The sequence below is a fragment of the Melitaea cinxia genome, chromosome 29 (genome assembly GCF_905220565.1).
Source record: "Melitaea cinxia chromosome 29, ilMelCinx1.1, whole genome shotgun sequence".
In the NCBI taxonomy this organism is placed as follows: Eukaryota; Metazoa; Arthropoda; class Insecta; order Lepidoptera; family Nymphalidae; genus Melitaea; species Melitaea cinxia.
In genome coordinates, this window is record NC_059422.1 from 8,066,523 (window position 1) to 8,088,855 (window position 22,333).

A 22,333-nucleotide genomic window follows, 5' to 3' on the forward strand; every position below is an offset into this window, starting at 1 on the left:
TGTCAGAACATTTAATAAAAATAATATAAAGAAACTAAAAAACACGCTTTTATAAAAAAAACAACCTAAAAAGTAAAAAATACGATCCTAATTAGTAGAATGGAACAATCTTATCAAATTTGTGTGTTGTCATCGGCCCTCGATAAGTTAACTAGTTAAAGTAAGTTAAAATGAAATCTGAACGTTTGAAGTGGGTCAAAATGAAGTACAAAGGAGTCGGTTACAAACATACAAACATGTATGTATTGTGAAGCTAATAAAAAGCGTGTAAAAATGAGATTTTTACAGCTATTGGTTCAAAATATTAATATGTCAGAATTGAGTATAAAACTTTTAATAGATAACCTTAGAATACCTACGTTGTATTACTTGTCGATATAATTGATATCGGTTTTTTTTCGTTTGCCTGCAAACACAATTATTCTATATGTATATTAACCGACTTCCAAAAAAGGAGGAGGTTCTCAATTCGACTGTATTTTTTTTTTTTTTTTTTTTTTTTTTTTTTTTTTTTTTTTTTTTTTTTTAATGTATGTTACATCAGAACTTTTGCCCGTGTGGACCGATTTCGACAAATTTTGTTTTAATCGAAAGGTGGTGTGTGCCAATTGGTCCCATTTAAATTTATTTGAAATCTAACAACTACTTTTTGAGTTATATCTAATAATGCGTTTTTACTTGACGCTTTTTTCGTCGACCTACGTTGTATTATACCGCATAACTTTCTACTGGATGTACCGATTTTGATAATTCTTTTTTTTTGTTGGAAAGGGCATATCCCTAGTTTGGTACCGTGATAAGGAAACCAGGATCTGATGATGGGATCCCAGAGAAATCGAGGGAAACTCTCGAAAATCCGTAATAACTTTTTACTCGGTGTACCGATTTTGATAATTTTTAATTTAATCGAAAGCTGATGTTTATCATATGGTCACATATAAATTTTATCGAGATCTGATAACTACTTTTTGAGTAATCTTTGATAACGCGTAGTTGCTTGACTATTTTTTCGTCGATCTACGTTGTATTACTCGTCGATGTAATTGAAGTCGGTTTTTTTTTCGTTTGCGAGCAAACACAATTATGTAGGTATCAATTTTAAAATTGTTTAATTATTACACATGTTTTAAAAATATTTGTGAGTAATAGATAAGTCAATGTGACTATATCGCATTACGAAAAATGAGTAGTTACCGAGTAATTAAAAAAGCAAAATTAGCAAATACTCTGTGATACTAACTTATTATTTTTAAATGAGAATACATATGAAAATTTTATAGAAGCACTATTTCAATAAATATTAGGAACATAAGCTTTCTAAATCAGTTCAGTTTTAATATAATAAGGCAGCCTGTTGCAACTATTTTAGTTTCAAATGTAAGTCTGTATTTTGCAACATAATATTGGGGTAATGATGGTTTTAAGCCTATTTATTAAAGGCTTATAAAGCCTCTGAAACAGTTACAGAGTACTTAAATATCCCGTAGGTATACGAGATTTAAGCCGTCGGACCCGGTTGTTATCATAAATATCTGATAGCGATCGTTAGTCACAGTAGGGAATATATCCGCCAATCCGCATTAGAGCAGCGTGGTGGATTACACTCCAATCCTCCTACATGGAGAAAGAGGCCTATGTCCAGCAGTATAGTATGTTACGGGCTAAATGCGATACAAAATCTTATATATAAAATTCTCGTGTCGCGGTGTTTGTTGCGAAACTACTCCGAAACGGCTGGGCCGATTTTTATGAAATTTTGTTTGCATATCGGGTAGGTCTGAGAATCGGCCAACGTCAATTTTTCATACACCTAAGTTACGAGAGGTGTTAAGGGGGTTTAATAATATATATGGCAAAACAACGTTTGCTGGGTCAGCTAGTTAATTCTATAAAAATACTGGCAAAACTACTAAAGTAACCTAATTAATCTAATTTATTAAAAACTTATGTTCACTAAGGAAAACGATTATTCGAACAATGACCGTTATTTCTATTATCAGTTATAATAGCAAGGAAAAAATTTAAATTGTAGCGTATTTATGTTTCTTTGATAATGTATTGTAAGCTAATATATTATATACCTAGTAGATACTTAACGTATCTTAGTTCCTAAATAAGATTATAAATTAGAATTTGGAAGGTTTTCGTAATGTGTTCAGTCTAATAAGATGTGTTTTATGACTGCTCATATATGACTTTTTTTTTTTTTCTATGTCACTAGGTCGGCAAACAAGCGTACGGCTCACCTGATGGTAAGCGATTACCGTAGCTTATAGACACCTGCAACACCAGAAGCATCGCAAGCGCGTTGCCGACCCAATCCCCAATCCCCCCAGGAGCTCTGGTCACCTTACTCACCAACAGGAACACAATACTGCTTGAAAACAGTATTATTTAGCTGTGATCTTCTGTAAGGTCGAGGTACTACCCCAGTCGGGCTTGTATATGTGTCTATAATCTATATAATCTTAATATATTATTATCTATATCTTATATACCTTTGTCTTGACCAATTCGGCTAATTTTTTTTTTTTTTTTGTATGTTTCCTTAAAGCCCACGGAAGGTTTTAATACTAAAAAAAATTAAAAAATACTAATTTTTACTGTGAACTTTTGACAGAACGAAGTCTGTCCGGGCAGCTAGTTTTATTAATAATACTTATTACTTAATTTATTTAGTCAATAACATGTTTGTAGTGGGTAATCAATTCATAGTCCCTAAATAGAGCAGATGATTACGCCAATGTCACGAAGGAGGTTGAAACTTTTTTTACATTAAGACATTGTCTGTTATATCTGTTATAATATAAGTGCCCCGCGGCTCAATACGCATTAATTTGATGAAAAAAATAACCCATAGCATTCCTCAATAAATGGATTATCCAACACAAAAAGAATTTTTTAATTCGAACCCGCAGATCCTGCGATTAGCGCGTTTAAACAAACAAAAAAACAAACTTTTTAGCTTTAAAATATTAGTAAAGACATTATTTTTTCCTTTAACTTAACTAAGATTACTTAGGTTGACTTGGATAGATTGTTCTATTGAAATTATAAGAACTGTCTCAACTCATTACCCTTATCTTAATATTGTAGGGTTAAAGTCAAAAGTCCATCGTCAAATAATAGTTATAACGAGAACAATGAAAATATGTTATAATTTAAAATATATCACACAAACTGTGGGGACTTCCGCTGATAAGGAATTATGAAACGGGTGACCTTCGGACATACAGATATAGTATGTATTGTGCATTTAATATATATACTACATATTAATTGTGTTTGCTCGCAAACTAATAAAGATCAACTTCAGTTACGTCGACAAGTAATCAAAAAGTAGTTATCCGATCTAGATCAAATTTTAACGGGACTATAAGACAAGCATTCGATTAAAACAAAAAACATCAAAATCGGTTCACCCAGTAAAAGTTATGAAGTAAAACATTAAAAAATACTGTTGAACACCTTTTAGGATATTTTTTGAGGTCGGTTTAAAATACGTATTTATGTAACTCGAATGATCATATTTAGTTACTAGATGTTCCCGCGACTTCGTCCGCGTGGAATTTAACAAAAAAGTTATTGTTCAGTTTGCAGTTAGAAAAAAAAATCTAAAAAAAAAGTAGCCTAAGTTCCTTCTTACTACATCAGCCAGTGAAAGTCCCATCAAAATAGTCAAATTAAATACGCATTATTATATAAAATTTGAAAGTATGTACTTGTCAAATTTCGATTAAATTTAAAATGAACCACATGACAAGCACTATCGTTCAATTAAAAAAAAAGAATCATCGAAAATCGTCCACCTAGTAACACACATAGAAAAATTACAGTCGAATTGAGAACCTCCTCTTTTTGTCCTCCTCCTCATTACTTTGTACAATATAAAAAAAAAAACATTATTTTTTTATTCTACTAAAATGGCAAATAAACATACGGTTCCGCATTATTGTAGACAGGTACTGTAATGTACATCGACAATACCAGGAGCATTACAGGCACATTGTAAACCTTACTCCGATCCTACCCAGGTGCTCGAGCTACCTTTTTTTTATGTCACTAGTTCAGCTACCTTACTCACCACAGGTACAGAACACAACTTGAGAGTAGTGTTATTTAGTTGTGTTCTTCTGTAGCGTTGAGGAACTTCCCCAGTCGGACTGCTTTAAAATTTGAGCAAGATATTTACTGATGTGCTCTAATCTTAGTAAAATCTAGACTAGTACTGAAAAATTGAAGAGTTTGGTTAAACGCGCTAATCTCTTACTGCTGATTCGAACTGAATAATTTTGGTTAGTGTTTGACAATCCACGAAGGCTATAAGGCTTTGTAATAAAATGTTTCAAAACGTGGAAATTTGCTTTCTGTAGTAATGTGAGCATTTGTGTGAACACCCAGACTCGAAAAAAAAATCACGTTAACTTCAAACTACCTGTTTTTCTAACAACCCACATCTCCTGGAGCGGAAAGAAAGGTAGCAAAGGTCGCAAACTCCACCAATAGGGCTACTCAAAAAACAAAACCATTTTTCCTATTACTTTACCGGTGAAAATAAAAAAGTATTACCTATTTACTTTTATATTATCTATAAAAAGAGAGAATAAAGCGCCACGTAATCAGCACATCCACGGCAACGGTCGTTCCCGCCAAAACGCGTCCATTTCCAAATTATTTCAAATATGGCCGCCGTAACGAGCCGAATGGGCAAACAACAATTGACCCCAATTCGCGGCTAATGGTTCGCTCAGACTACATTACTTTCCCACTCTGTATACCTAAGTATCAGCTAGATACATCTATATTTCTGCTATCTGTCTCCCATGATTTCACTTATATATATAATTTCTCGCAAACGTGACAAACCGACATCAATTAAACTGACAAGTAAAACGACGTAGGTTGTCAAAAAAATAATCAATTAAATATACTTATAAATAAATGGGACCATATAACAAATCACAGCCTTTGAACAAAAAAAAATTCATCGAAATCGGTACACCCAGAAAAAGTTTTGGACAAACACACGAAAAAAAAAATAATACAGTCGGATTGAGAATCTCACAGAAATCAAAAAAATGCACCAATTTTTAAGTACCGCCAAACACAACTTCGTACCCGCGTCAAAATTTTCAAATAAACTTTCGTGATGCGCCTTTGTCAAAACAGTACATTATGAAAAATAAAGATAACTATTGGCCCTATGAAGAGAAGAGGTTTTTAAAATAGGTACCGTAAAGTAGGTCCAGTAGTTTTAACCGACTTCAAAAAAGGAGCAGGTTACTCAATTCGACCGTATATATATTATGTATGTTCGGGGATAACTTCGTCGTTTATGAACCGATTTTGATAATTCTTTTGGTTGGGAAGGAGATATTCTAAGTATGGTACGATGATAAGGAAACCAGGATCTGATGATGGGATCCCAGACAAATCGGGGGAAATGCTCGAAAATCCGCATAACTTTTCACTGGGTGTACCGATTTTGATGATTTTTAATTGAGTCGAAAGCCGATGCTTATCATATGGTAACATTTAAATTTCATCGAAATCTGATTACAACTTTTGGAAGTAATCTTTGATAATACATATTTACTTGACTATTTTTTCGTCTACCTACGTTGTATTACTTGTCGATGTAATTGAAGTCGGTTTTTTTTTTCGTTTTCCAGCAAACACAATTATTAAGCTTATCCGTTAGACTCATTCGAACATACAAATAAATCAACGAGACTCAAATAGATTTTTTCAGATTTGATTCGGATGATGACCTTGCTACCATTTGGTTATAATCCGGTTTTTCGCTTAAACTATTATTCTACAACTTTAGGATGCGTAGGTTGCGAATAGAAATATCCGAAAGATAAAATGGCTTTTATGATAGGAAAGAAAAATGTATCATAAACTTTATTTGTTGGATAGCATTATTCATTAGATAACTTTATCAGCGACTGGTAAAACCGGCCTTTGTAATTTATATAAAAAGTGATTGAAAAGATGAAACAAAAGCAGAAATAAGTTAAATTGTGATGTTATACAAACGGAATTTAAAAGTACCCGCGAAATTAAAGTTTTTTATTTAATTAAAAAGATATACATTTAAATAAAAATATTTAGTGCTCGGAAAATATTTTTCGGGTCGACATCGACAGCTCAAACTGTATCTGGATCAAGACTACTTGAGAGTTTTAATTTGTACTTTTTTATTATTATTAATTTTGGTACTTTAATATTTTATTTGTCTAGTTTTTGGTTTTACGAAAGTTTTTAACTTTTTAAAGCATTTTATAGGTATTTCAAGTTATGTGGTTGGTTAATACGTATCGTTATGAGTTTGAATCAGAGCAACATAACTTAAGAAGCATTAAATTAAACCACATAGGTACACTACATACCTTTTCTAAGGTCTACCTACATACAAAACATCAGTAAAATATCATCAAACAGACGCAGTAGTTTAGTCACGAGATAGGTTTACAACTAAACTTAATAAAATATATACGTTTACGTTCTTAATTTAAATAAAACAATTGAATTTTATTTAAAACGATTAGACTTTTAAATGTTTGTTAACCTTACAAATTTCTTCGAATTTTAATAAATCTTCAAGAATGTAACGTTTGTAAAAAAAAAAAGTAAAATAACAAACCTTTAAAATTCCCAGTAACGATAAACCTAAGCCCAAAACATGCATAAAAAGTTAGAAAGTTACGAATTAAAAAAAAAGTGTCGAACAAACGTACAGTGGTGAAAAAAATTCAATATTTCAAATATCGAACGGGAAGTGACGCCGATAAATACGATAGGAAGCGCTGACCCCGGCGCGATAACAGCGGCATTCGAAATTCAAATTGCGACACCCGCCATCTTTGTAAACATGACGCGCTTTATATATTTTTTTATCTGTTTATTATTATAGAATTATTACAACTCAGCGTTGTACCGAGAAGCGTTCTATTTTTAAAATAGAATTTTGAGAAAGATAAAACTTTGTCCTTTTGAAAGAGTTTATAAAGCGGTCCGCGCGATATGTACCTTATGTTTGAACTAAAGCAGGACAAATTGTAGTAAAATTGATTATAATTTAATTTAGTATTATAAATAAATTTGTATTTAGTTAGTTATACTTCAAGAAATATTTAGATCACACAGTATTCAACGCCGTGATATTAAATAAAGTTTGCTTTTATTTCTCTCATTGTTTTTGTTCTGTTCACTCATTAGATTTGATAGCCTTAAATTGTGACTCTTAATTAACCTACTTGTTGCAAACTATCATATTGTAAATTACTATGAATAATGTGTAAATGTATATTTGTAGCTCGATCTAAATAATATTTATAAATTTCATCACCATATTACTTTTCAACACATATTTTTTTTTATAAATCATATTTATAAATACTATATTACAACAAATTGTGTAATTGTATAAAAGGCGGGATTAAAACTAAAACCATTTTATTTGACAATCTAACTTAGCTCATACTAGTAGATGTATGTAGGTGTGGAATATCGGAAACCGAGTTGAGTTGAATTCATAACTGGCGAAATAAGACACTGTAATAATTAACAATCATTAAATACACAAGTAATAAATAAATATATATGTATACATATCTAGAGCAATAGTTAAACTGAAACCCGAGTTTGTCCATTTCATCGTTAAATTAAAAGTCAACACAACCTAAGAACATGCGATATAATCGACAATCATTCAATCTCAATCATTCGCTTAAGTTCAATTACAGTTCTCTGATCAGTGAAGCATCATCGGATCCTAAGCAATGAATCGTATATGACTGTAAGTTCGGAAATCAGAGCTAATTGGATGGGGCACTTTCAATTGATAGTGGATGTACTTTTGGATACAAACTTGTTGAATATTTGTAATCACGTAGTTTTTCACGCCTTGTTTCTTATTTGATTGGTGTTCTTGGCATATAAAGTGTCTATTATATTCTATATATTTTAATTTATTTTATTTTGGAGACAAACTGTTTGCTAACACGATAAATTAAAAAATTATACAATAAATGCATAAACCAATAAAATTCCCAATAACAAACAATTCATAGAAGAAAAGCACACATTTAATATATAAGAATTCACCGAAAAACTACAAATAGTTATGTTACTGTAAACGTCGTTGTATGAAAAATTGGTAAAATAAGGAAATTATGAATTACTACCAAATTGTCTTTTTGTTTTATATATATTTTCATAATTTTATTTTATAATCGTTTGTTGCTATAAACGCTTAATAAAAGCGCAATTATTGCGTTTGCTAGAGATGGTAATTCGTGTAGAAATATGTACGAAATTGTTCAGTTGTTTTTGTTTAAAAATATATGTTCAAACCAATAAAAGATGCAAATCGATTTATAAATCGCCTAAAGAAATATTTTTACCGTATTCAGACAAATGTGTTTACGATTCAACAACAAAAAATCAAAAGATACATTGATGAATAATTGAATATCTGCTTCCGTGTTTTTACATAAAAAAAATTTAAAATCTAACCTTATATAAATAATTTTTTCGAAATTTAAATATTTAAAACGTATTGTTCACCGTACAATCGTAACGTATGAATTCTAAAACCGAATGTTAACAAGAGTCGATTTATCATTATCGCATATCAAATGTAAACCATTCTCGAAAAGGATGCATGAAAAAAAAGCGTTATCGTTCGGACAAACAATTTTCGACTTAAAATGGTAAATGGTAAAGCCGTTTTTGAAATGTGCTCTTCTAATCTGTGACAGTGAATTATACAATGATTCTTATGCTTATTCAATGTACTATTTACAGCTGTCTCCTTCTGAGTCGCCAGTGTGTCGCTGTATTTCTTTACATATAATGAAATTGTAAGCGGCACGTGTCTGTACATGAGATTTAGATAAAACGAATTGTAGGTCTTTATACTTTGTCTGTGTTTGATCCGTTGTCACGCGAAATTTGCTGCCCTAAATTGAATGCGGTTTTTAAAAATGATCACTGAAGTCCTTGAGTATTGACTGTTAAACCTCTTGTGTAGGTTTCATCTTTAAACACTGCCTTTGACTGTTGAACCTCTTGTGTAGATTTCATCTTTAAACACTGCCTAGACTGTGTTATCAATAAATAAATTTTAGTAATACAAAAATAAATAAATATCTACACAATTCAATATATCTACAAAATTAATGCTTGTGTTATAGGTAACAGCCGACTGGTATAGCTACATTTTTTTGTTTAAACATACTTATAAATAATACATATATAAATAAATATATACATTACACCCAGACTCGGGGTGGGAATCGAACCCACAACCCCCGGAGCAGAAAGCAGGGTCACTACAAACTGCGCCAACGGGCTAGTCAAAATGTTTATTTTCAATGGACTTTATTGATGTATTACATTATTGCATATAAATTATCTCGTGTATATACCGAAACACATATTTCAAAAATGCTCTATACAAAATAATTTAAATATGAATAAAAAAAGATCGAGAGCGAAGATTCTTGTCTCGCTCATGATTATCGCATTGCGAGTACATGCATATCGCGCCGGCCGCGCTACATCTGAAACTCGACAAAAGTTCCTTTATCGGTGACTATATCGAATTCCAAATTTGTAATTTAAATCTAGACCTATTCAAACGTTACATGCGCATAATGATATTTTGTTAGGCTGAGTTTGTATAGGATTTTTTTTAAATTTTTTTTTGTAATATCTTGATAGTTACCGCTTTTCTTGCTACAGTCTAAATGCAACTGAATGAGCATTTTGACAGTTGTCGCAAGGCATCTGATGTATAACGTTATCCAACAGATAAAAGCTGATGATAATGTTTCTTTTCACTAAGAACATTTTATCTTTCAGATATTTTCTTTTCATTTATGACTGTTTCAAATCTAATAAAACGTATTATCACCCTATGTGCCATAAACTTACGTAAACAGCTTCAAAATAAAATATAGTTATCAAACTTTATAACCTTAATAACACCATTTTCAATTTAACTACACGACCTCAGAGGCGTTTTTGGTACTTTTATTACGTTTTTATTTAACTAGAACTGTACAGTATTAGTGCATTTCAGTTGTTGCTTTTTTATGCGATTTCGCTAAACATAGTATATTTTCGCCCTAATATATCTGAAACGTATTCGTATATACTTAGAATAAGATGAATAAAAAATTAGGTGGACACGTTTGTCCCAGTTTTGAGTGTTTTTTTATGAAACATAATGGAATGTTACAGTGAGCGGCCATTTTTGATATATATATATATATGTGTGTGTGTGTGTGTGTGTGTGTGTGTGTTTGTGTGTTGTTTTGTGTTTATAATTATATGTTATTTTTCGAGTCCATTTTTTTGTTATTTTCGGGTATAACGTATTACGATTTTTTTGGTATTTTTTTTAAAACTTTACGCACGCTTTTCTCGGGGGTAAGTTAGTGAATGCTTGTGAGAGTTGGTAAGAGCGTTACTAATAGTGTGATTAGGTGAGGCTAACGCAAGTTAAGAGGGAGATATAAGATAATGAAGATAGAAAGAGTAAACGAGTAGTAAGAGAAAAAGTAAACTTATTTCGTAAGTTATACTTCAGTCGTGTGGTCTAACTGGCACACTTATCTTTTTTTTTTTCAGTACGTAGTAGCTTAGAACCGCCATGAAATTTCTTTCCTTAATAATAGATAACATTGGGCATGTTAAACATATTTAATATTTGTAACATAATATATGTATATCTTAATCAAGAAGTAAAGACTATCCACAATCCTATACAAACATTTTTTGTATGAAAACCTAGTACTCACCGTAAGTCTATATAGGTACTTGTAAATAAAATGAATGTTGCTACGCGTATAAATCGAGAATGGTTCGACCAATTCGGCTAATTTTTGTTTCTATGTTCCTTAAGGCCCTCGGAAGGTTTTAATACTACAAAAAACAAAAAAAAAATTACTTTTAACTTTTGACAGAACGAACTCTGTCCTGGCAGCTAGTACTAACTAGGCCTAAGTAAGAACTTAGGGCTTCTTTCACCTCTATTAATAAACTACAGCTTAACGATTCATTTTTGCAAATAGAAATGTCTCATAAATACGCGAATGCGATGGTGAAAAAGAATAATACGTCAAAAACTTTTATCTGTTGGATAACATCATCCGTCAAATAACGTTATCGATAACTGGTAAAACAGGCTCTTAGTGTTACACACATAAAAGACACGAGGCTTTTCAATCAAAGCCAGAACTGTATATAGACCGAAACATCCTTTAGGTTATCTGGGAACTTTTTAATTTCAAATCTACAGTCAGACTTCAATTTGCTTGTTCGTGCCTCGTTTGAACTGTGTTTTGTACTCGACTCTTATGTAATGATTAGGACGAGTTGCTTGAATTGTTTTGATGACTTCTTTGAATTTTTGATGTTATTAGTTGTAATGCGATGTGTTATGGCCTGTTAGCTTTTTCAAGAAGAAAAGTTGAAAGTTTTTTTTAAATATTATTAGTTTTTGATATTGAAGACACAAAAACAACCGAAAGCTACTCTCAATTTACTAAAATTATAAATTCGGTAAGAGACTTGTTTTTAGGTTTAAGAATAATATAACTTTGCTATCAATATTCCTTTCCTTTGCTATCCAAAGGTCCTTATAAAAAAACTTCTTTGTTACAGTTATTTTTATTTATTGCCAACTGATAAGTTATTTTCTATTTATAAATTAGATATGTGCTAGCGAGTAGAATATAATATTTTCTTAAATAAATATAATAGTACTCGTAGTAAAGTAAGGTATGTGGTTTACTTGTAAAAAAAAATCTGAAGTAAATTTCTTTGCGTTGTGTTCTAAAAGCTGGTACTTAAAAGATACAAATCTCAATTATTCAAACTGGATGTATACAAATTTGAATACATTAAACTGTCAAAGCAAACGTCAATAATAATAATACTATATAATATAATAAAAACGTTCGCACGAAACGAAATCCGGATACATTCAGTAGCATAGCAACTAGCTCAAGTAACCCCCTATGTTCGAACGTTCAAGTCATTAGCTAGAAACATGGCGTCGCTGGGGAGTGCGCATGCGTCAGTCACACAGGCGGGAAAGAGCGCGATTGGTTGCTTCCTGCCGCAAATTGAACTCCGCGGACGTCCGTCGCACACGCGTTCCTATTTCAAAAAATATAATATTTCAATTTGGAATTCATTCGAATTGAATGATGTTTGATTTTCTAGTTCGATTCCAATTATCGTTATTTTGTGTTTGTGTTTGTGAATTACAATAGTAGGGGACTTTGTGCTTGTAAGTATTGCTAGTTTACTAACGAATTTCGATTTTTTTTTTTTTTGTTAGAATACGATTTTTTTTTTCTTATACGAAACTTGTCAATAACGAAAACAATAAAAGAATTATAAGATTTGATGCAATCGTTTGGAAGGTACTCGCGTACATACATTTCGGCCGTACATTTTTATTTTTTTATAGATTATATTGCGCTTCCATGAATTACTTTATGATTAATATATTATATTTATCACGTTTTTTATTGGTTGTTATGTCACTATTGCAAGCTTAAACTTAGTTAATCAGGCGTTTTTCTTAGGAATCAATTATTACCATAGCACTTATCAATATATATTTGAATATTTTTATAAGGAATAGATGTATATATGTACATACAGACAACTTACAGAAGAGCACATGTAACTTAAATGTCACGCGTTCGAATCTGAACGTAGTCGCTCAGTTAACGAATTGTCGATTTATTAGTAATTCATATTGAATACATCAACATCCTGTTTTTTCTCCTCAGCATAGAACTGTAAAAAAAAATCCCAAGTGTTCCCCTTATTCAAGTTTTCCGTGCTGCATTCAGTCATTGAGATAATAATTAAAATTTTATAAATATTAAATAGAATAAAAATTAATGTTGTAGCTGTCTTAAAGAGTCGTGCACTGTTAAACTGTCATCCCTACTAATATTATAAATGTGAATCTAAGTTTGTTTGTTACGCTGTCACGCGAAAATTACCAAACCGATCATCATGAAACTTTGTAAACATATTCTTGGAAGTATGAGAAGTAAAGCATGCTTTTTATCAAAAAAATAAAATTCAATGCGTGCGAAGCCGCGGGTAAAAACTAGTAATATATATTTTTTGTTAATATGTCATAGTGTAGAGAGTGCTGATGATATTTAATAAATTAATTTAAAAAAAAAATACCGGCAAATAAGATCATTTTCGAAATGTAACAGAAATACTTCTGTTACACTTCGAAAGTGATCTTATTTTCTTCCAAAGCTTTTTTAAATATGCGAATTTAACGTTCTCGAACTCTCTCTAATTCATACTCTGTTTCCTTTGATTTCATTTGCCTTGAATCTTTTGTAACTTTGAATCATAGCTTTTATAGCTTATAACGATCAATTGTGATGTACTCTGTCATTTCAGTTCTTATACGACATATAGAAATGTTGATCCATCTAACAACGTCAAATGAACATTTGATTAACTCAATTTAGATTCATATACCTTCTATCACAGATATACAGAAATTTTACGATAAATATATATCAATCTCTGCAAATGCATCTCATAAAATCCATTAAAATTCCCCTAATCTATGTATTATGTAAGGGCTTGAAAATGTCTCACTACCGAACAAAGGCTTGTACTTTTGAGTAGCGTAATCTGCCACGCTACTCCATTGTGGATTGACTGGATATATACATATATGTATATACCTTCTGCTAGGCCTTATGTATTTAATGGGTATATAAATTCTGCTGGAATTTAAGAATTCTATCCATGAGTACTGCGGAAAAAAGTACTGCTTGAAAGTGGTCATGTAGCAGGCAACCTATTAATATCTAAGAGCTATTATATGTTACGAGAATGTTTAAACGATTAATATAACTAGCTTAAATACTTGCCGTGCCTTTACAGTCTTACAGGTTGCATCTGTTCTATGTGTATGTAGATAATTGTATGTACATTTTACTATAATTAAGTGAATGATAATTGATCCTCCTCCAAAGTGTACTTGATAGAGGAACTTTTAAATTAAATAAATTGAATTTAAAAAAAAAAATGGAATGGAATCTACGGAATGAGGGTAGATACATATTTGTATAATAGCCGCAAAGAAAAAAAAAACGGTAAACGTAAAAATAAAATGTAACGAAACCCCTTCATTTATTATTTTTACTATAAATTAAAATTCATGTAACTTTGAGTGCAACAAAGGCATTACAGCACTCTGACCTCAATACAGTCGTACATAAGGAGCACTCTGTACGGGAGCCATCTCTGAAATTAGAGTTTTTAATTAAGCACCGCGACGATATCATCTCGCTTTGTCGCCGGCATTATTTGCATTTCTTTTTGCTAGGTAAAGACCCCGTAATTATGCGAGATTTTTACCGAGGGAGTACAAAAATTAATTTCACCTCTTGTCATATTCCAAAACTCTTTACGGCGTCTGCGTTTGTCGTTTTAGTTTTTTTTTTCGTTTAATATCTTTTAGAGCGATAGCTTTGCAATAGCTTCGCGATAGCTGTAACAATGGTCGGTCTTTTGTCGTTCCAGATGTGTATGAGAAATTCAAGGTAGCAAAAACATCAATAGATTAAAAAATTGTCACGTCTTAACACTAAGTCAATTAAAGACTTATGTAATGTGCCCGGTGTTTTTTCCTGCAACCTTAACTCAGTCACAATATTTAATGAACACTAGATGCGATTGATGGTGTAATCTCTATCGTGATAGCTTCCTCATTTCGTTTTAAATGGTTTTTTTTCCGGCGACGATCAAAATTAATTTCCCGTTTCATATCAAGTGTCAATTTCTTGAAACGATTTTGGTATCATTTTTCAAAAAGCCAAAATACATATTCAATAAGTTTTTCATCATACATATATATCTTTAAAAATAAAATGGTACAGATCTGCCGTTGTGTGGATATAACTTACAAAAATACTGGGTAGACTAGTTTCGTATTTAGTGTTTTTAGACACGCGTCTCTTATCCAAACAAAAAGTGTTACGAGGACTTTATAATTGTATTTGCTGGCAATAAAATATTAAATAATAAATACGCATTATCAAAGATTAATCCAAAAGTTGCAATCAGATCTCGATGAAATTTAAACGTGACCACATGATAAACATCGGCTTCCGATTGAATTAAAAATCATCATAATCGGTACACCCAGTAAAAAGTTAAGAAAAAAAAACAAATAGTCAAAAAAAGCAAGTCAAAAGATCAGTAACAAAAAAAAACGCTCTAGTGTCAAAAATAAAACAATCAATGGTTCGAAATTCAAAACATAACAGAACAAATAACAAAAATTTCATATTCATTCAACGTAAGCACACATTCGTCCAATTTGAATATAGAATGTTTTCAATACATTACCATTTTCTTTGTCCGCAGATGTTCTAAGTCGAAGTCGCTTCCAAGTCGCCCGAGCTTGTGGGCGGATCGCGATCGACTTATACACCGATGGTTGGAAGTATGTATGTTTTTTTTTTTACTTTTTTTCCTTTTCTTTCTTTTCTTTACTTTACTGAGGATGATATAACAATTTCATTCGTTTCAAACCACACCTACTGTAATGTAAAGGCTATGTGTATGTAAATGTATAATTATGTGTCTACCCATAGAATAATCTGTTCTTGATATATTTTTTATCTCTAGGTTATTTTTGATCGTAGATTTTTCTTCAGTTAATAAATTAATATAAGTTTATAAATTGAGGTTCTATAAATTATTTTTGGTTTTCGTTATTGTAAGAAAAAGCTAAGCTCAAAAAAAATGTATTTATGAAACGGAAATAAATAAACGTTTTTATTCCTTAGATATATTTTACCTTTCAACAATTATATTGACATTTTTATTTAAAAAATATTCAAATAATTCAATTAACTGATTCAACTATCACAAACATATCAATAAACACACGATATTTATATAAAAACAAACGGTAACATAACGCACGCAATAAAACGAGCGGGCGACCAATTTAGATGTTTTATTGAGCGGCAGCACCGATGTGTCCTGACCTCCGTTATTGTTTTTGTAACACTGGATGAGGCATCGAGTTTTATTACGAGCTTGTAGCGCAGTAGTTATGGTGGACAGCTGTTGGGAGTGTGGTTTTAAGTTTAATAGGTTCGGTGGCGAATTAATTGCGAATTATAGATAGCACAGGTATTTTTTTCCATTTAGGCGAAGAGTCAGGGCGTTATCCACCACACTGCTCCACTTCGGGTTGGCGGATATATTCCTTACTATGAGTAACGATCGGTAACTGGTGTAAATGATAACAACCGGGACCGACAGCTTAGCGTGCTCTCCGAGACACTACATTACTTAATATACTAAAATATCATTCCATTATTACTAGTATTAAAAGCTAGTAAAAGTAAAGCCACATCTAGATAACCCGAGTCTCAATTAACCGCACCCCAGTCAAGGGTGTGATGACCTAATCAAATGACCTATCTAATAGTCGATTAACGATTGTATAAAATACTAGCTCTGCCACGCGGTTACTGAATAGAGAAGAAATGAGGTAACAACAACAGATAAAACGATTGAAAACCTATTACTTCTTTTTGGATTTCAGTTGAAAAGGTCCCTTTTCGGCTTCAACATTCAGGGTCGGTTTCACCGTTTATAGATACACTTTATCCTGTACATAAGTTACGAAAGACCTTCAGCAGGCGGCAGAATAAATTTTAAATAGTAATTTATATAGCACATATTATATATATATTATATATATATATTATATATATATATATATATATATATATATATATATATATATATATATATATACCTGTTTCTTGTCAAATAATTTACTAAAACTTTTAGATTTTGACATTTGCGTATAGAAATATCTCATAAAGTGGAATTCGATGGTAAAAAAGGTGGTAGGATGGTATATCAAAAATTTTTGGATACCGTCATCCGTCGAATATCGTTATCCACAACTCGTTAAACAGGCCGTCAGTAATAAGAGGGATGAAGTACAGACGGACAGACGTTGACTAATTACTGTTCCGATATGCTAATAATTTTCAAACCATTTGTTACTGGTAACTAAAATATTGCTTAACGAGGTTAGGTTTGCAAGATCTTACTTTGAACCTTATGACCTGTGTGTTAACCGCTCTATGTAGTGGTGCGAGTAGGCGTCTAAAACACCGACCGGTTTGCTGGTTCGATTCCCGCTCGGGATGTATATTAGTATTCGTACAAATATTTCTTTCCGGATTGGATGTATGTCCTATCCTTGTGAGTCGCATCACCACGTTTATATTATGCTTGAAATTGTTGATCAAAATTTTGAAATTTTAGAAATTTTTCTTAGAAATTTTTACTGAGTGTACCGATTTTGACGATTCTTTCAATGACATCAGTATTTATTTATTTTTTCCACTGCCTATGTTACTTTATTGTAAATTTAAAGTTTGTTATAAGAAGAAATTAATAGCTAAAGCTTATTACACAGTGCATGATTACATAGTTGATATAAATGTATGGACTTAGTGACGCTGTATTTCATGCAAGATTTAGCTAATTTTATATTAAAATTTATTTGTACAATAAACTCAGCACACAGCTGAATTTATTGTCGATTCTCTTCGAAACATATACATTACATTCCGAATGGATGGTGGTTACACTTTTAGTGATAATTAAAATTTTAATTTCAAGATGACAATTCAAGTTATATTTGATTTGGATTTGATGATTTCAATTTGAAGTTTTTTATGTCATATAAGTACGCCTAAAGTTTCGTTGACAATTAAATCCAACAGTGTATCGTTAGAAGATTGGTCCTAGAGCGAGAATCATTTCAACTACAGGAAAAGCGATAATTAAAAAAAAACACGTAAAACTTAAACAAATAATATTTTTAATTACAACGTTAAAAAAAATGTTAAATATCTCGGTAACGATGAAAAGCTCACAAAGCGGAGTATTAAAAATAAAAATAAAAAAAGGTACGCGAACAAAACTAGTGGCTTATTACTAGGTACGTTTTCATTAGGACGCATTGTTACGATTTCTTAACATTTTTTTAATTAAAAATTCACGGAATGAATGAGCGGGGGATGGTCGAGATTTTATATGTATTTCGTAATTTTGCGCGTACTCGTTGTTCTGTTAGTTGAGTTGTTTTAACGCTGTTCTAGCCGTAATACTGGGTACATTGTATGTAGGGTTGCCAGATAGCCGGGAAATCCCCAGGAATTATAGTTGATTGTCCCGGATTTCGAATACTACTAATTTTCTAGCGATTTACAAATAATATTATCAATTTTCGTATATTTTTCAACCGACCGAATTCGTAATCCTCGAATTGTCCCGGAAATGTCATGCTTGAATCTGGCAACCCTAATTGTATGTTATTATTAAATTATCTGATAGGCTTTATTACTAGGTATTTGAAATCATTTGCTTTTTTTAAAGAATTTGCCTCTTAACGATTTTTGCATATCTATAAAAAATAAACGGATTAAGCTCCAATCCTTCTCCTACATGGAGAAAAAGGCCTATGTCCAGCAGTGGGATTGCTATAAGCTGAATCGGATATCTATAAACGTATCGTACTTTTATAGATAGGCTTCTACGTCCTAAGGTAGGTTGGTTGAGAATGTTCATTTTGTACATTAAATGTATATAAATAAATCTATTTGCCGATATGTATTCATATAACTCCCGAAAGTCTGTAGCAAATTGGTTTTTTCTTTTTTGATGCCTTTTGTCATTAGAACTAGGTTTGTATAAAAAAAGGTAAAAAAAACATATATTGGGGAGAGAAAAATCGCAATACAAAGTTCGCCAGTTCAAATAATACCTACGACTATATAGAAAAAAAGAAAAAAATTTAGATGTAATCTTTAAAGATCTGAGGAGGCGGGTTACGGTGAAATTTGTTTAAACCATTTTTTTTAATAGAGGTAAAAATAAGCTCCAAAGCATCACATAATTGAATTTAAAATAAACGCTGTTAAGATAAATCTAAATTGTTCCCGTTTTACGAGCTCGCAGTAATTCGAGCAAAGCTGCGGGCACTAAGTTATAGCACCTGCATTGTTTGATTAAGACCGTTCGTTCATTCGATGTATAGCGCTATGCCGATATATATAGCATCGGACTAGCTAAGTTTCTTGTCCATTTTTATTTGCAGAATCTGTATTCCGAATCAGGGGTAGTTTCACATTAAAGGTACTTAATTAATTTATTAAAAATGAATATAATTCTATTTTGTGAAATGATCAAAAGTGCTGTAGAAGACTACTTGATTGAAATAACTGAATTAATAGTATGACGAAAATAAATCGTTTTAAGTGTTGAAATATAAGAAATGAAATTAGTATTAACTTGTGTTTACTTTTATAATCCTAGTAATGGATGAATAGATGAATGGATGGATCAATGGATATTTGTCACTCTATCACGGCGTAACTACTAAACTGGCTGTTATGAAACATAGTAGAGATCATGAGTGCGACATATACATATATATAATAATTATTTATATTACCCCCAGAGCAGAGAGCGGGGTTATCTGCGCCAACGGGTTAATAACGATATATATTTTTTATTATTTATTTTGAAGGAAATAAATATATGATATATAAAAGAATTTTGAACTGATTGCGAATGTTAAATATTTAAGAAATTTTTATATTAATCGATAAAATAAAAATCGCATAGTATAGCGCTATAAACCCTATCCGTCAGTGGACTTAAACCATAATGTCATTGTCTCATGGCACCATATGGTATTTTAAAATGGGGGATGAGCGTAAATTTAAAAGATTTTAGGGTGAATTAAGTACTGTATGGGGTTTTGATTTTAATCATATCCAAATATCGTGTATTCTATTCCGGTTGCGTCAATGTTTATGTCGTAGCCTTTTTTATTATGTGTAGTGTTTTCTTTATTACTTTTTTGATTTTATAATTCGTTAATCGGAATTATCTGTACGTTTACATGTATGGATGATATTTCGAATAAAGTGATACTACAAAAGCGTAATCTGCTGTTTCGTTAGATATGGATTCAATCTAAAAAGATGAAAATAAAACATCAAAATTTTTATTAATACATACAAATATGAGACAGATCGATTTCTGAAGGCGTATGACGTACTTATCAGAAAGTCGATTTAAATACGTAATTATAACAACGCAAATCGAGACACATGAATGATCTAGCTTAAATACTAAAAACATTTTTAAATACACAATAAAAAAAAAACTCAAAACCCCCATACGGGTACCCAACCTGTGGACACATGAAACATAAAACTTTCCCTCAAAGGGCTACCGTGTTAACGCAGAACAAACACAGAAACAATGCTAATTACGAACGCTCTCAGCCGATCCTAAACAAACTGCAGTACTGAACCCTTAGTAGACGAAACGGCGTAACTGCTGAAATGTATTATATATATATATATATATATATATATATATATATATATATATATGTATGTATATATCACAATGTATATATCACAATGTATATGTCACAATGTTAATTACCATACTCCTCCTAAACGGCTGGACCGATTTTTATGAAATTTTGAATGCATATCGGGTAGGTCTGAGAATCGGCCAACATCTATTTTTCATACACCTAAGTTATAACGGGGGAGGGATTAAGAAGGGAGTTAATAACATTTATGGCAACACCACGTTTACGTCACGTCACAGGGTCAGCTAGTATGTCTATATATGTATTGTATGACGGGATATCTCTGACGCTTAGTGACGCTGTATTGTATGTGAGATATTACCAATTTACTATGAAAACTATGAAAAACAGTTTATTCGAAGTGAAACTTCTTCAGAATCGTGATTTGCAACTCGATGAAACGAAAATTCGTCACGATAAAGAAACACATAAATATATAGCAGAGTGAGATAGAATACATAACTACTCAAAACTTAATTTGTTACATGATGATACGAAGATGCTCTTTAAAGCCAATTTGATTGAAGGTATTTGTTTAAATGGTTTTAAAATTTCAGATGGTTCTCTTATTTAACGGTAATCAGTAGATAGAACTTGCTGATATGTATGTCTATAGATATGTAAATGTATGTTTTATGACCATTCGTAACAGTGTTGTTTATATAACTGAATATTCAGATTGTCTGTCTTGTAACGGTATTCAAAAGATAAAGTTGTTGATATGTATTTTTCTGTTCTACCCGTTAGAGTCCAATATATCTGTTAGATATGTATATTTTCTGTAATGAAATATTGTAGTTCATCCCGAACTTAGCGAGAGGTGAAACACCCTAAAATGTTTAGTTTTTGATATCTTTCTTAGAGCGTTAAACGTATCTACGAGTATGGCGTAATACTAAAATATGAATAAGATACTTATCTTACGCAATTTTATATCTTAGTAACTAAATACATTATGTTAAAGTAACAATTTATGTATTTACTTCCGTAATAAATAGCAACAACTAAAAAAACCTAATGATGTAAAAGAAACCTTTAAAATCCTAATCTTAAAACACCCTAATCTCAAGAAACAGAATTAAATTCAATTCTTTAAAATAATTAATTTTAATAATCTCACTTAGAACATACCACACATAAAATGATTGTCCCTATAGTTTTAACCCTTAAACTTTTTAATTTAACGCAACGATCCTAGCGCCCCTGTGACCCGGGGCGTTTCGACACTTAAAGAAAATTCGGGGGTGCTTTCAACCCCATCCGGTGTTATAATGATGCACTATGACAGGGTTTTTGCGACAAGCTTTCAGGCATTTTTAGATGCTTGATAACGATATTATACTGGTTACGATTTTTATATAGATTTTTTAATGATTTTATGGAAACAGGTGATGATGGCTATGAGTTTTTCGATGTTAGGATTTTATAATTGTGTACTCTAAATCTTCTAAATTAATTATTAATTTTAATGATTTATATTGATGCTCATCGTCAGTATGATTTTAAAATTTTCAGATATAGCAAGATAGTCATATACATAAGACTAGCTCTGCCCGCGACTTTGTCCGCGTGTTATTTAACAAAAAATTATTGTTCAGCTCGCAGAATTATAAAATATATAAATTTTTAAAATAAAAGTCGCCTAAGTTACTCCTTATTACATCAGCTATCTGCCAGTGAAAGTCCCGTCAAAATCGGTGGAGCCGTTTCAGAGATTAGTTAGAACAAACAGACAGACAGACGACGGACGGACAAAAATTGAAAAAAATATTAATTTGGTATATGTACCGTGTATACATCCATTTGCGTTTAGTAAAAAAG

At 31.5% G+C, this 22,333-nt stretch overlaps 1 long non-coding RNA gene across 1 annotated transcript in view; it reads left to right on the forward strand.

Moving 5' to 3' along the window:
• Positions 1 to 22,333, forward strand: part of LOC123667817 — a 96,599-nt gene that overhangs the window by 61,238 nt on the left and 13,028 nt on the right. Inside the window, exon 3 of the long non-coding RNA XR_006745478.1 lies at positions 15,445 to 15,523. This is a non-coding gene — a long non-coding RNA (uncharacterized LOC123667817). The remainder of the gene's footprint in view (positions 1 to 15,444; positions 15,524 to 22,333) is intronic.